The sequence below is a fragment of the Artemia franciscana genome, chromosome 2 (genome assembly GCF_032884065.1).
Source record: "Artemia franciscana chromosome 2, ASM3288406v1, whole genome shotgun sequence".
Taxonomy (NCBI): domain Eukaryota; kingdom Metazoa; phylum Arthropoda; class Branchiopoda; order Anostraca; family Artemiidae; genus Artemia; species Artemia franciscana.
In genome coordinates this window covers 30135427-30150034 of record NC_088864.1, presented here as the reverse complement: position 1 = coordinate 30150034, position 14608 = coordinate 30135427, and positions in this window count along the sequence as shown.

Here is a 14608-nt window from a genome sequence, read left to right as displayed (position 1 = left end):
TCTGGGGAGCTTGTGGTTAAGTAAAACCCTATGTAACATCTGAATTTTTTGTGGCAGGTGAAGTGTGAAAACGCCTGGTGTGCTGTAAGTAAGTATGCAATTAAATTAGCTTGTATTAATTTTGACTAATTACTTGTCAATGACTTGGCCATGTCGCACATACACACACAAATGCTACTGTCAAATCATGACGTATGGTTGGAACTCTCATGGAAAATTATTGTTCTGTAATGTTTTGCGACCGATCATGTCTACACTAAGATTGCAAGTTGTTAAGGAAAAAAAAAAGCTCTTTTAGATTCGTTTTTCAGATGTGTTGAACGGATTAGGATTCCGTTTAATTCACATAATTTTCTCTTTTCCTCGTGAGTTGATGCTACTATTTTTCCTTTATCATTGCTACATATCTGTCCGAAGAATAAAAAAAGATGAAGTAAAGGAAGGCTAATTTTTTTGTGAGTGAATCAGTTTCAGGTTGTGGGTATAAATGCCTCCCGGTCTGTAAAGTTACATTTATCTTAATCGACGAGTTTGGGGTTAAAGCTTCCGATTTTAGTTGTCTTAAAGCCCTTTCGGGTCATGGTTAACAAAACAGAAAAAACACAAATAAAATAAACAGATAAAACATGGCAAAATAAAATGTTCAAACAAAGGAAGTGTTGTGTATGCTTTGCCTGCACGTCAACCAACCTTTTCTATGATTATGTATCCCAATAATTATATCCCTTAATATAATTTCCATTCATTCCTTCTTCACAAACCAGCCTGGAAAACTTTCATCCCTCATCTCTTTTACCTCCTTAAGTAAGTTTGAAGAAAATACAATAGGTTATTATTACCTTCTCCGTAAATTGAGCAAAAATAAAGACCTGCCCTCGACAGCACTCTTCTTAAGTATTTTAATCTCTATTAAAAGAAATGTTAAACTTCCTTTTACTGATATTAAGCACTAAATTCAATCCTACTGACCCGTGTCTGAAAATAGTTCCCTCTGTGCCAGAAATTCTTAATCTTAGCATGCAAACAGAATGAGAAACAGAGAGGGGGGGACACAGATGCATATCATGCTGCCATTTCGAGATCTCATGCCTGTATACAGTTTCCTTGGTTTGAACCTCTTGATATACTATCTTGGTGGCCATCAGTCTGTTTATTTGCACTAGTTTTATAGATATATGGATAGAGAAGCATTGATTTTAAGTTTCAATTTCCTTCTCTTCATTTTAATTAGGGAAGCTGCTCTTTTGTTGTTGTTAACCCACAGCTAAAATTAACCCTCTCTTAATCAATGGTGAAATCTAGCAGTCTTTACAGTTCTTTTTGACTTTTTAAGATTGATTCCGTATCATCTGCTTAAAAAAAGTCCAACAATGGTTTACTGATAATTCTCCAATAAATGTTGCCGACTCTTAAAATACTTAATTTTAAAAAAAAGTTTTTCTTGTGGAAGTAAAGAGTGAAGTTGAGACTTAAAATCAGCAATCACTGCTTCGCAGATTATGCAAGAAATATCTACAAAACTAGCTCAAAAATATTCTAACTCGTGACATTTCCCTGTATTTTTAGGGTCCTAAAAATTAGCGCTTTACGGAAAACATAAAACTACCACAAAAATAGGCTGTTGTCTTGGAAGCAGAAAAGCCCTTAACCATTCTGAAGAAAACAAAAGACTAATTTAAAAGCCCCTTAATAATCTTTTCTACTGGTCGCGACATTGATAACTTTTAGTTTATATTGTAAAGTTTAGTTTGACCAAAAAATAAACTTTGACAGTCAAAACGAACAGAAATTAATTAAAAAACTTTCCAAAAAAGAAGTTTTTCAAAGAAAAGTAAAGATCCATATTAAACTTAAAACTTACAGAAACAAATTTCTAGAGTAAATATAACTCAAAACGACCAGAAATTACTGTTGAAGAGTAAATGAAACCCAAAACGAACAGACATAGTACCTGTTATCGAACACAGATCGCTGGTACTAATATAAATGTATGAATAAATATTAATGAGTAAAAATTGCATTGAATATTCAAGCCAAACTTAAAACGAACAAATTCACTACAAACAGAAGTTTGGTTACTTCCCCTTCCCCTTCCCATAACCGTAAAAGTCTAGAGTATTTTGCGTCACACGCGTTTCAAACACATACAGTGTATTTTATTGTGTTCGGCATCCCTCTCAAAAGTTGTGGAGGATAATTCGACCTTTAGACTATTTTGTGCAAAAGGGCTCAAAATATTAATAGAGGGCTTTTAGAGGGTGGACAACAAAAAAGGCATGAGAGGAGGCTGGCAGCCCTCCGACCAGTTCTCAACATCACCCGCAACATGTTCGGAAAGTTTCAACTTAACACCCTCAGCCGTTCTTTAAATATTGCAGATCCTTCTTTTCGATAAACTCGATGCATGTAGTCCATCTTGATTTAGTTTAAAATACGCCTCATAGTTCTCCAATGTTTTACCTCAATACCCTTAGGCAATGCTATAGTTTTGCTTACTGAAGAGCAGCCAACATAGGTTTCACTTCCCTTAAACTTTCCCACGAGATAAGTACAATTTTATCACATAGGCAAAGAGTCCAAGGGTTACATCATCCCCGGTATCTTTGAGAAGTTCCAACCAAAAAATTTAAGTATTTTCGTGAAAATTGATATTAATAAACGAACTTTCTTTTCATTTGGTTGTACTATTCTTCAAAATGGGCTTTTGGGCTCTCACTTACTAAGGGAAGGGCTAAGTAAACAAGGAGGGGATTGTGTAACCTTTGACCCGGGTTTTTAGGTTTTTAACTATGGAGGATGCAACAGTACTCCTGTTATGCTTCCCAACGGTTCAACTCTCGAAATAGCGTTAAAAAGTGTCTTTTTTACGCCACATAGCACTTACCATGGAGCTATCACGACCATTTTTTAATAAGCACTTGAAATGATAAATAGCTTTTAAATAAAATATTTATAATCTCTTTATGATTTTGTGACGGCCTTCTTACCCTGATAGAAAAAACAGAAGAAAACTAAGACTTGTCATTGCTTCCCCGAGATATTCCCAGGGGGGCATCAGGCAGTTGCCCCAGGTGCCGGGGCTTGGGGGACACCGCAGCTGGGGAATCGCCCAATTTGATCTAATTTTTCAATTTGATTCTTGTTTTATGCTTATATTTCAGTCGCCAGGGAGTGCTGTAATTAATTTTGCCCTGGGAACCACCAACCCTAGGAACGGCTCTCCTGCTGCCCATTCAAAAAGCAGTTTTCCTTGTTTTCAAACAGTTCGTAATAACGGACTGTAAGTAAGAAGCGATGCGGCTGAATAGTAATCAAAACTCTAAAAAACGGAATTTTTATATTAATAGATATATCAATAGAATTGGCTCGTTATGTTGATTTCGAACATATAAGATTCAGTAAGTTTAGCCTTGCGCAACAAAAGCTACGAGCCGGAGATTATTTGCCTGATTTTCGAAAAAGGAGGGAAATATCCCCTAAAATAAAAGGAATCTTAATGAAAATCAAACTACCAAATTCGGTGTATCCAAGAACCCTGATGTAGAAGTTTCAAGCTTCCATTTGCAAAAATGTGGAATTTTGTGTTTTTGTTTGCCTGGAGAAAGATCACAGATGCGTGTTTCTTTGTTTGTTTTTTCCCCCAGCACTGATCGCATCAAATCAATAGTCCTAGAATATCAGGGCTCTTTTCAACGGAAATTAAATGTTCTAGTGCCCTTTTTCAGAGACCAAAAAGGTTGGAGGGCAACTTGCCCCCTTCCCACCCAAATTTTTCCAAAAAGTCATCCAATCAAAATTCTGAGATAGCCATTTTGTTCAGCATAGTTGAAAAGCCCAGTAACTATGTCTTTAGGATAACATAACCCCTCAGCCCCTGGGGAAAGGTTTGTAAGTCAGAAAAATTTCCCACTGTTTACGTATAGTATTTCTTATTAGAAAGTATACAGACATTTACCTGGGAAGGGAAGAATTTTTTACTGGGAGATTTTCTACGGGGATCATTTTCCGTGGGGAGGAAAGTCCCCGGGGGTGAACATTCCAAGGAGAATTTTACAGTAGGGGAATCGACCAAAATTCCTATTCAAAGTTCTTTTTATTTGTCTTACTGTCTGTTTGCCGACTCAGCTTTGTACGTGGCGGTATTAAGGGAAATTGTCCGGGGAAATATTTACCGGGTTAGAATTGTCTAGAGTATCTTACCGTAGGCTCGGGGATTTTCCACGCAAGAAATCCTCCATGGGGGAGTTTTCCATAGGATAAATTCTCCAAAGGGAATTTTCTGCGGGAGTGCCTTTCTGCTAGGAAAGAGGGGTATTTGTGAGAAGAATTTTCCACGGAGGGGGCATTTCCGGCATGATTTTAAAAATAATCAGAAATTAAAGTCTTTTTTCAAATAAAAGTGGGCTAAGGAAAAATTTTCATCCGGAATCATTCGCAAGAAATTTTTCAGGGGTAATTTTCAACTACGATAGAGACGTCTAGGGGAGGGGGGATTTTCATCGTGGGGGGTATTTTATTTGGGAAAAACTTTACATGGAGAGATTTTTCGTGAGGGGAAGGAATTTTGATGGAGAGAGAGGCCAAATTTCCTGACATTGTATGAGGAGATAGCCCCCTCATACACATGATAAATAATTTTCACTTCATGCGGTAAGATTTTCCCATTGGGAGGGTAGTTTCTGGAGGTAAACTTTCCAGAGAAAATTTTACACGGGGGTAAACTTTACCAAAATTAATATGCTAATTCCGTTTTAATTTTTCATGTACGGTGAGCCAAATTCAAACCTGTATTCGTTGAAAAACGTCCAGAAAGTCCTTTTAATTGAAAGTAAGAAGCGACATTAAATCTTAAAACGAACAGAAATTATTCCGTATATGAAAGTGGTTCTCCTCTCCTTAACGCCCGCTCTTTACGCTAAAGTTTTTTATTACTTTAAAAACTAGAGTTGTGATAAAGAGGCGAGGCAATCTTTAGCGTAAAGAGTGGAACATTGAGGAGGGGGCAGCCCCTTTCATATACGGAAGTAATTTCTGTTCGTTTTAAATTTTAAAGTCGCTCCTTACTTTCAGTTAAAAAAAAACTTGTTTTTTATTTAATTTAAGAGGCTAAAAATCTCCAGCTTAGGGTATTTTACTACGAAAAAATCAATCGACTATCGTGGTGTTTGTATTGCCAGGCATTCTGGCCCGCTGTGGGCAAAATTTGATGTATTTTGACAGAAATTGACACTTTGCTATGGTGTGGTCTGTTTTTCTTTCATTTTAAAGGGAAATAGATAATATTATTTCCTTTCAAACAAGTCTTCTACCAATTTTCTACGGTCACTGGTTTCATATTATCACTGGTGAGGGGGACGGGAAAAAAAGGAGACACGTCAGTGCTGCCCATGCAAAAAAGTAATATTCTTTTTTGTTCAGGGTGCAAGTCTACAGGAAAGGGTTTCCGACTATGGTGATTCCAATGGTGTAATTTTCACTTCGACCCATTTTCGACATTTTTGAGGGGTCTCAAAATTATCATTCCTGAATTACTGAAAGATGGAGACAAAAATGTGTGCCCGTGACACTTCTGTCATATACCTGCTGTTCCCCGTCCCTTGTATTCCCAGGTTTTAACAAGAGGTAGGTAAGATGTACCTTTTTTTTTAAATTGAAAACTTTGAATGATTTTTAATCGGTGATTTGAGGCAGAAAGTGGTCCTGTGTCCGCTCCAAATTTGTCTTTCCTTTCCCTGACAATTTTGTTTTAGCAGAAACGTAAACGTGTTGCGTAGTGGACGTGTTGCGCCGTATTTGGGTTGGAATCATGCAATGATTGGCGGTCTCTATTGGCTGAAACGGAAACTGGATCCTAAACGACCCCTTTTCGCCCCGTGATGCTGACATTTCATTGGAACGGTAGGTATACTGCCCCTTATTTGAAAATATATCATGCAAAGGCTTTTATTCTAGATGATTCAAGAAACAAAGAGCGACAGTGTCCCCTTCAACACCTCTTAATCCTCCCACATCCAACTCTTAAGCGGGAAGACTGCCGTGTTGCACCTTGCTTGAATCGAAGACGTGCAGTGAATTTAAATCTCAATGATTCAAATTCGATCAAAAGGATCGGATTTTTATGCTGATTTTAAATACATAAGTTTCATCAAATTTAGTCTTTGTCATCAAAAGTTACGAGCCTGAGAAAATTTGCCTTATTTTGGAAAATAGAGGGAAACACCCCCTAGAAGTCATAGAATCTTAACGAAACCCACACCGTCACATTCAGCGTATCAGAGAACCCTAATGTAAAAGTTTCAAGCTCCTATCGACAAAAATGTGGAACTTCGTATTTTTGCCAGAAGATCGATCACGGGTGTGTGTTTGTTTTTTCATATTTTTTTTTTCCAGGGGTCATCTTATCGACCGATTGGTCCTAGAATGTCGCAAGAGAGCTCATTATAACGGAAATTAAAAGTTCTAGTGCCCTTTTTAAGTGGCCAAAAAAATTGGAGGGCACCTAGGCCCCCTCTCACGCTCATTTGTTCCCAAAGTCAACGGATCAAAATTTTGAGATAGCCATTTTGTTCAGCATAGTCGAAAACTGCAATAACTATGTCTTTGGGATGGCTTACTCCCCCACAGTCCCCGGGGGAGGGGCTGCAAGTTGCAAACTTTGACCAGTGTTTACATACAGTAATGGTTATTGGGAAGTGTACAGACGTTTTTCAGGGGGATTATTTTAGTTGGGGGGTTGAGGGGAGGAGGCTATGTGGGGGGATCTTTCCTTGGAGGCATATGTCATGGGGGAAGAGAAATTCAATGAAGGGGGTGCAGGATTTTCTAGCATTATTATAAAAAAAAAGAAAAAGTAAATATGAAAAAGTTTTTTCAACTGAAAGTAAGGAGCAGCATTAAAACTTAAAACGAACAGAGACTATTACGCATATGAGGGGTTTATCTCCTCCTAAATACCTCGCTCTTTACGCTAAAGTATTTTTGGTAATTTCAACTATTTATTTTACGGCCTTTCTGATTCAGGGGTCATTCTTAAAGAGTGGGACAAAATTTAAGCTTTAGTGTAAAGAGTGAGGCATTAACGAGGGGACGAACCCCCTCATATATATAATAAAAATATAAGAATATATTTACGTAGTAAGAAATAAAATAAGAAATAGGAAAATTTATAAGAAAATTTTACATAATGTAATAAGAAAAATTTCGTTACGTAAGTTAATTCTTAAGTAGCGTATATTTTTTACTAATAAACGTTCGTTAAAAATTAAATGTTCTAGTTGCTTTTTCAAGTAACCAGAAAATTGGAGGGCAACTATGCCTCCTCCCCCACTCCTTTTTTCTCAAAATCGTCTGATCAAAACTAAGAGAAAGCCATTTAGCCAAAAAAAAGAATTATTGTGCAAATTTCATTTTAATAACTTATGTGCGGAGAGCCAAAATCAAACATGCATTAATTCAAAAACATTCAGAAATTTAATAAAAAAAATAGTTTTTTTTTAACTGAAAGTAAGTAGCGACATTAAAACTTAAAAAGAACAAAAAATACTCCGTGTATGAAAGGAGCTGTTCCCTTCTCAACACCCCGCTCTTTACGCTAAAGTTTTTTACTGTTTAATAAAGTAGAATTGAGAGAAAGAGTCAACCTTTAGCGTAAAGAGCGGGGCGTTGAGAAGGGAGCAGCCCCTTTCATACACGGAGTAATTTCTGTTCGTTTTAAGTTTTAATGTCGCTCCTCACTTTCAGTTACAAAAAAACATTTTTTTTTATTTAATATAAAAAGGGCCACTGGTTCCACGAGGACACCTCTTCCTCTCCCGTAAGAATTTTTTATCCTTATCATTGGAGGCACAATGTGGGCCCTTGGACCCTTCAAGACCAATTTCCATTGCCATTTTTTCAGCACAGATATAGGGAAGTGCCACAAGTGACACAGGTTTGAAATAGGGTTAACAAAAGGTTGAAGCTCAAATACGCCCACAATTAGTCATAAGATTAAATAATATATCAATGTTTGCTGGTTTGTGAACAAAATGAGCTGAAAATTAAGAAAATTGTTGGAAACTGTAGACCTACAAGTCCTCAGTCAAAACCAATGTTAGGCAAGATTACTTCATCATGAGAACATAAACACCGAAACGGGAAGTTATTGATGAGTTTTAACATCCGAATTTGGGTCGGTTATTTTCGTGTGAGTCTGTCTGCATCTCTGATCCAAGGCCTATTCAGGGGGGTGGGGGTTTAAACCCCTCCCCCCAAAAAAATGTTTTTCCGATTCGTAAAAAAACGTAACAAAAATGAATATAAACAAATTATTGATGCTTTTTTAAAAGTTTTTTTGTAACCACCTCCCTCCGAAAAAAAATCCTGGATACGGCCCTGCTCTGATCCTTTTGGTTCTTAGACGAAAATGTTAGTAAAATAAACGAGCTTTTAGAGGTTTTGTGGGTGCGGGGTGCAAGAATAGGTTTGAAAATTAGTTTATTGCTGCTCAAAACGTGATAAAATTATATAACTATGTAGTACAAAATTGGTTGTTGCTCAAAATACGATAAAAGTATGCAAATGTGCTGTTCAAAATACGTTGTTGCTCGAAAGTCGATCCTTTAAACGAGCAGTACCTATATATATATATATATATATATATATATATATATATATATATATATTTTTTTCTTTAAGATGTCATATGAAATTCGAATTGAACTTTATTTACATTAGCCAACTTAGGTGACAAAGATTATTCCCTAGTTGCTATTGCGAAACTATCCAGCATATTAGCTTTTTTCTTGTGCAATGTGTGACTTCAATCAAGATCCATCAAATTCAAACCTTAGTTAATGTTGTAATTTTGTTCATTTCAAGAAATTTTCTAGGTTGTTTCGATTGACATACACCTACAATAAATTTTGGCCGAGTGACGTATTTAGTAAAAGTCTAGATGAGAGGTTTTTCACCACCTCGGAAGAATGAAACTTTCAGGAATGAACTGTGGGTCTAAATTACGCCCCGGGAAGGTGTCTGAACTGTATCTGTCTGAACTTAGTAAAAAAAATAATATATTTTCACTTAATTTTGGTTTGATTGCTTTTTCTTACTTCAAGTTTTTAAAGCACAATTTTAATGAATTGAGTAGGATTTTAAGGCTCATTATGTTTTTTTTCATATTTGAGAAACATTTAAGGTTTTTTTTAAATCCTTATAAATCAGGATTTAACCAGGGGTGTAGCTCCATCATTTTTATTTGGGGGGGGGGAGCAAGAGTCCATATCCAGATAGTCAAGGGGCATGGTCTATATAATAATTTTCATACTTATAAGTTATATAATCAACACAAGAGAATTTTTACACTCTCGATCATTTGGATCGCATAGATCAGGTAGGATAATTACTGGTTTGTTTGTTTTGACTAGTGATAGAATTTTGTGTCTCACATTGGATGTTCATCTCAAGATTTTGGATTTGCCGATGACCTCATCTGAAAGTAAACCACAAAAATAATTTTATCGACCCAGAAAACGGTGCATGTACCCAAAAAGTAGAGAGAATGTGGGTTCCGCAAAGTGGTGTAATAAACGGCACCGGGGTGCATCCCGCCATCATTTACAATCACACTTAATAGAGTACATGTGGTGGGCGGCAGTTACGGCAGAAGGAAGACCTCTTTTTAACGCGATTCATTTTTGCGTCCTGGTCACACAATTCTAGTTTGTAATTTCACAATTTTTCTAATAAAGTATTATGTTTTCATCACATTTAGTTTTATTTCACAACCATTAACCAAACTTCACTTTTCGAGTGTTTATTATATACCCGATAAGTACAAAAAAATTTCTCCAAACTATTGGGAGGGGGACAGCTCCCCCTCGAAAAGAGGCCCCTGGATTTAAGAAAGGTGTGACGCTCGAAACACTTTTCTTTGGTCATGTGTGTATTGTGGGTCCATTTATGAAAGTTTTGTTTCATCTAGGGGAGCATGGAGGGGGGGAGGAATCGTCATTTTTCGATTCTTTCAATGAAAACACAAAAAAGAAGTATTTTTCATTGAAAATCTACTGGGGGTATTTTTTAAAATCTCTTAGGGAGGTGCAAAAAGTCCCAGGTTTAGACATCCCTTTTAGTTGACACCACTGCATAAAAGGTCAGGCCTACGCTTTGGAGGAGGAAGAGATGGAGGTGGATACTTTAAAGACATTTTAGGGGCATATTTTTGACTTTGGAAATTCAACGCAGATCAGTATGGGATTTCGGTAATTTTTTTCAGGGGACTAATGGTAATAGTTAAAACAAAGCATTTTCTGTCCTAGTATTCCTGCATTTTTTTTTAATGACTTCCATGGAAAATCCTTTGGAGGAATTGGTCGCTCTTTTGCATCATTAATCCCCTCGGAATAACTCCCAAAATTCTGTCAATAAATACTCTATAAAGCACTCACCAAAAGTAGAAAAACAAGAAATCTTAAGTGTCTCATTTTGCTCGTTTGGAAAGCTAAACATGAACTAATGTCAAATGAATAATTTTCCATCATTATTCCGTTGCTACCTGTAGCGACTTGGGGCCCTGTCAATGTAACCAAAAAATTAAGTTCTTTGAAAAATGGCAACTTTAATTAGTTTAGAACATATCAACAACTACAAGCATTATAACTAGCTGTGACCTGATACAGAAGGTAAATTTTGATATTATCAAAACTTGAATTTAAAATTATTATCAGTCTAATCGTGACTTGTCAGTTAGTGTATTATGAAATAATCTAATTTATACTCAGTATAATCAAACTCAGTAATTTTTGGTTACTGCATTATCAGCGTGTACAAACAGCTCCTCCCATTTAATCTGCCATCAGCGATGCATTGCATATTACCCTGGAACAAGTTAGTGTTTCGTGTTCAAGAGAAATCCGACGTGTCTACCCGTGAAAAAGACTAATGTCTCTAAAAGGCTAATGTAGAAACATAAGTTTCTACTTTTAAATGTTTTCTGAAGAATTTGCATCCCGGTCCGGCTTTGTCTAATGGTTGAGATAGGGGATGATTGTACTACCTAAATGATTCTAGGCGTTTACCCTCACCCCAATGATTACCTCCCCCCAGAAAAGGCTTTCCCCGGAAAATATCCCCTGCGGAAAATAACCCCCCTCCTCAGAAAATACCCCCTCCCGTGGAAAATAAGGTTTCCAAGTTCGATATTTTTATTTGAGTTTTTTTTTAGTTTCATTGAAAACTGCTAAGGAACGGGAATTTACACACCAAAATTATCATAAAAACAAATCCATTTTTTGTTGAAAATTCTTCCATATGAACTTCTGCAATTTTGGCAGTCGCGGGCGCCAAATTAAAAAAAAAATTGAAGAAGAAAAAATGAAGGCGAGCTATCATCAGATTTATGCTAAAACATATGGCACCAAGATGTTTAAGAAGGTTCAGCTATCCTTTGGACGGATAGTTGGCTTTGTGAACCAACCAATTCTTATCATTTAAGTTTTTTCGGACGAAACCGTTGTCAAATTCTATGACTCTGTTTTTCTTTTCTTCCAAGTGTAAAACTACCACAAATCATCATTAATAAATAAATGAAGCCCAAAACTAACAGAAATTACAATAGATAACCTAGTCAAAACGAAACGAGCAAAAATTAAAAGGAATATGGCTGACAACACCCATGTCTCAAGAGAAAAAAAAAACAAGTTTTTGTAACGGAAAGTAAGGAGCGACATTAAAACTTAAAACGAAGAGAAATTACTCCGTATATGAAAGGGGCTTTTCCTCCTCAACGCCCCGCTCTTTATGCTAAAGTTTGACCCTTTCTCTTAGCTCTACTTTTTAAAACAGTAAGATACTTCAGCGTAAAGAGCTGGGCGTCGAGGGGGAAAAGTCCCTTTCATATACGGAGTAATTTCTGTTCGTTTTAAGTTTTAATGTCGCTCCTTACTTTCCGTTACAAAAACTCGTTTTTTTTTGTTTTATTTCTGGACGTTTTTGAATTAATGCATGTTTTGGTCTTGGCTCTCCGCACATAAATAATTAAAACAAAATTTGCATATTAATTAATTGCAATTAATCGGAAGATTTTGAGAAAAAAGAAGCGAAGGAGGAGGCCTAGTTGCCCTCCAAGTTTTTGATTATTTGAATAAGCAACTAGAACTTTTAATTTTTTACAAACGTTTTCACTGGTAAAATATATATGTAACTTACGTAACGAACTTCTATATTCGTATGTTTTGATTGCGTATATGAGGGGGTTCAACCCTCGTCGATACCTCGCTCCTTACACTAAAGCTTAGATTGTGTCCCAATTCCTTAAGAATGACCTCTGAATCATAAAGGCCGTAGAATAAATAGTTGAAATTACTAAAAATACTTTAGCGTAAAGAGTGAGGTATAAGGAGGAGGTAAACCCCTCATATGCGTAATAATTTTTGTTCGTTTTAAGTTTTAATGCTGCTCCTTAATTTCAGTAGGAAAAACTTTTCATATTTATTTTTTCTTTGTTTTTTTTTCAAATAAAGCTAGAAAATCCTGCACCCCCTTCATTGAAATTCTCTTTCCCCATGAAAAGCCTCTCCATGGAAATATCCTCCCACGTAGCTCCCCCCAACTCTCCCCCTAAACCCAAAAAAATCTCCCTGAAAACGTCTGTACACTTCCCAGTAACCATTACTATATGTAAACACAGGTCAAAGTTTTCAACTTGCAGCCCCTTCCACGTGGACTGCGGGGGAGTAAGTCGTCCCAAAAGACATAGTTATTAGGTCTTTTGACTATGGTGAATAAAATGGCTATCTCAGAATTTTGATTTGGTGACTTTGGGGAAAAAATTAGCGTGGGAGGGGGCCTAAATGACCTCCAATTTTTTTGGTTACTTAAAAATAGCACTAGAACTTTTAATTTCCGTTAGAATGAACCCTCTCGCAAGATTCTAGGACCACTCAGTCGATATGATCACCCCTGGGGAAAAAAATAATAAACACGCATCCGTGATTTGTCTTCTGGCAAAAAATGCGAAACTCCCCACATTTTTGTAGATAGGAGCTTGAAACCTCTGCAATTAGGTTCTCTGATACGCTGAATTTGATGGTGTGATTTTCGTCAAGATTGTATGAATTTTAGGGGGTGTTTTTCCCTATTTTCTTAAATAACAGTGTATTGTTATTTTTATATACATATTCTGATATTTCTTCCTTATAGTCTTAATACTTCTTTATTTATTAAAGTCAAAAAAGTGATGACCCTTAAAATGTATTTTATTTTCAGTAAAATGCAAATTATATTCTGGTCTTGAGGAGATGTGGGACTGTGGGGGTTGTCAGCCCTACTCATGTTTATTTTTGCTTGTTTTGAGTTTGAATCGGTTATTTATTGTAATTCTGTTCGTCTTGGTTTGTTCTTCGTTTATTTATGGTAGTTTTACGATTGGAAAATTATTTGGATTTATTTCTTCTCACTTTTGGCTTAACAAAGGAGAAATTAATTCCTAAAAGACGTTGTTCGTCAACTATCTAGATAGCTTCAACCCTTGGTAGGGTTGCTAGTAGCTTAAAATCGTGGATGCGTTGAAGTGTACCAGACCACTTTTTCGTCTTCAGGAGGTCTGATTCTAAGAATAGAGAGGCTTTTACTGGATAATCATGTCTATAGGGGGTTTTATCGTCAACAAAATGGCGTACAGTGCTAATGAGATTGTCCCTTACGTTGTTGATGCACTAATAGGAAATTGCGTGCTCCAGGATACTGTCCTGAGGAGCCCCAGGCTTCACGTAAACTCACTGTAAGTAGACACTACTCACAGAGTATGATTTCTTAGAAAACTCCCAAGGACCTCAAGTAGAATACAAAAAGGCTTGCACTTAGATTTTTTTTCAACACGCCATCGTTGTCAAACTCTGTCAAAAACTTTTGTGATACCAAAAGATAGCAACCTAATATCCTGCCCTTGAGTCAGAAGGTTCTTTTATATTCGTGATTTTGGGTATCGGGCAATCAAGTGTCAAGCATTTCCATACTGCTTATCGCTAGTAAGGTTAGTATTTACTTATAACGTAATTGTATCGTTAAAAAAGATGCAATTTAATTTTGAAAACATGAAGTGAAATTTATTTTTAACATATCCTGCTGCTTAACTGATTACACAACTTAAACCATGTATAAACGTCATGTGTGACCAAAAAAGCATATTAAGATGGTGCGGTAGTTTAAGGGATCACCCTACCTCGTCCATCATAAGACTTTTTTCTGTTTGTGTGACCAAACTGTACAGGATTGGTTAGGCGGTCTTTGAGCTTAGATTACATAAAAAAACTAGTTTTTTTAACTGAAAGTAAGGAGCGACATTAAAACTTAAATCGAACAGAAATTACTCCGTATATGAAATGGGTTGTCCCCTCCGCAATCCCCCGCTCTTTACGCTAAAGCTTTTAATTGTATTAAAAAGCAGAATTGTGGCAAAGAGTCAAACTTTAGCGTAAAGAGCGAGGGATTGCGGAGGGGACAACCCATTTCATATACGGAGTAATTTCTTTTCGTTTTAAGTTTTAATGTCGCTCCTTACTTTCAGTTAAAAAAACTAGTTTTTTTTATGTAATTTCTGAACGTTTTTGAATTAATGCATGTTTGA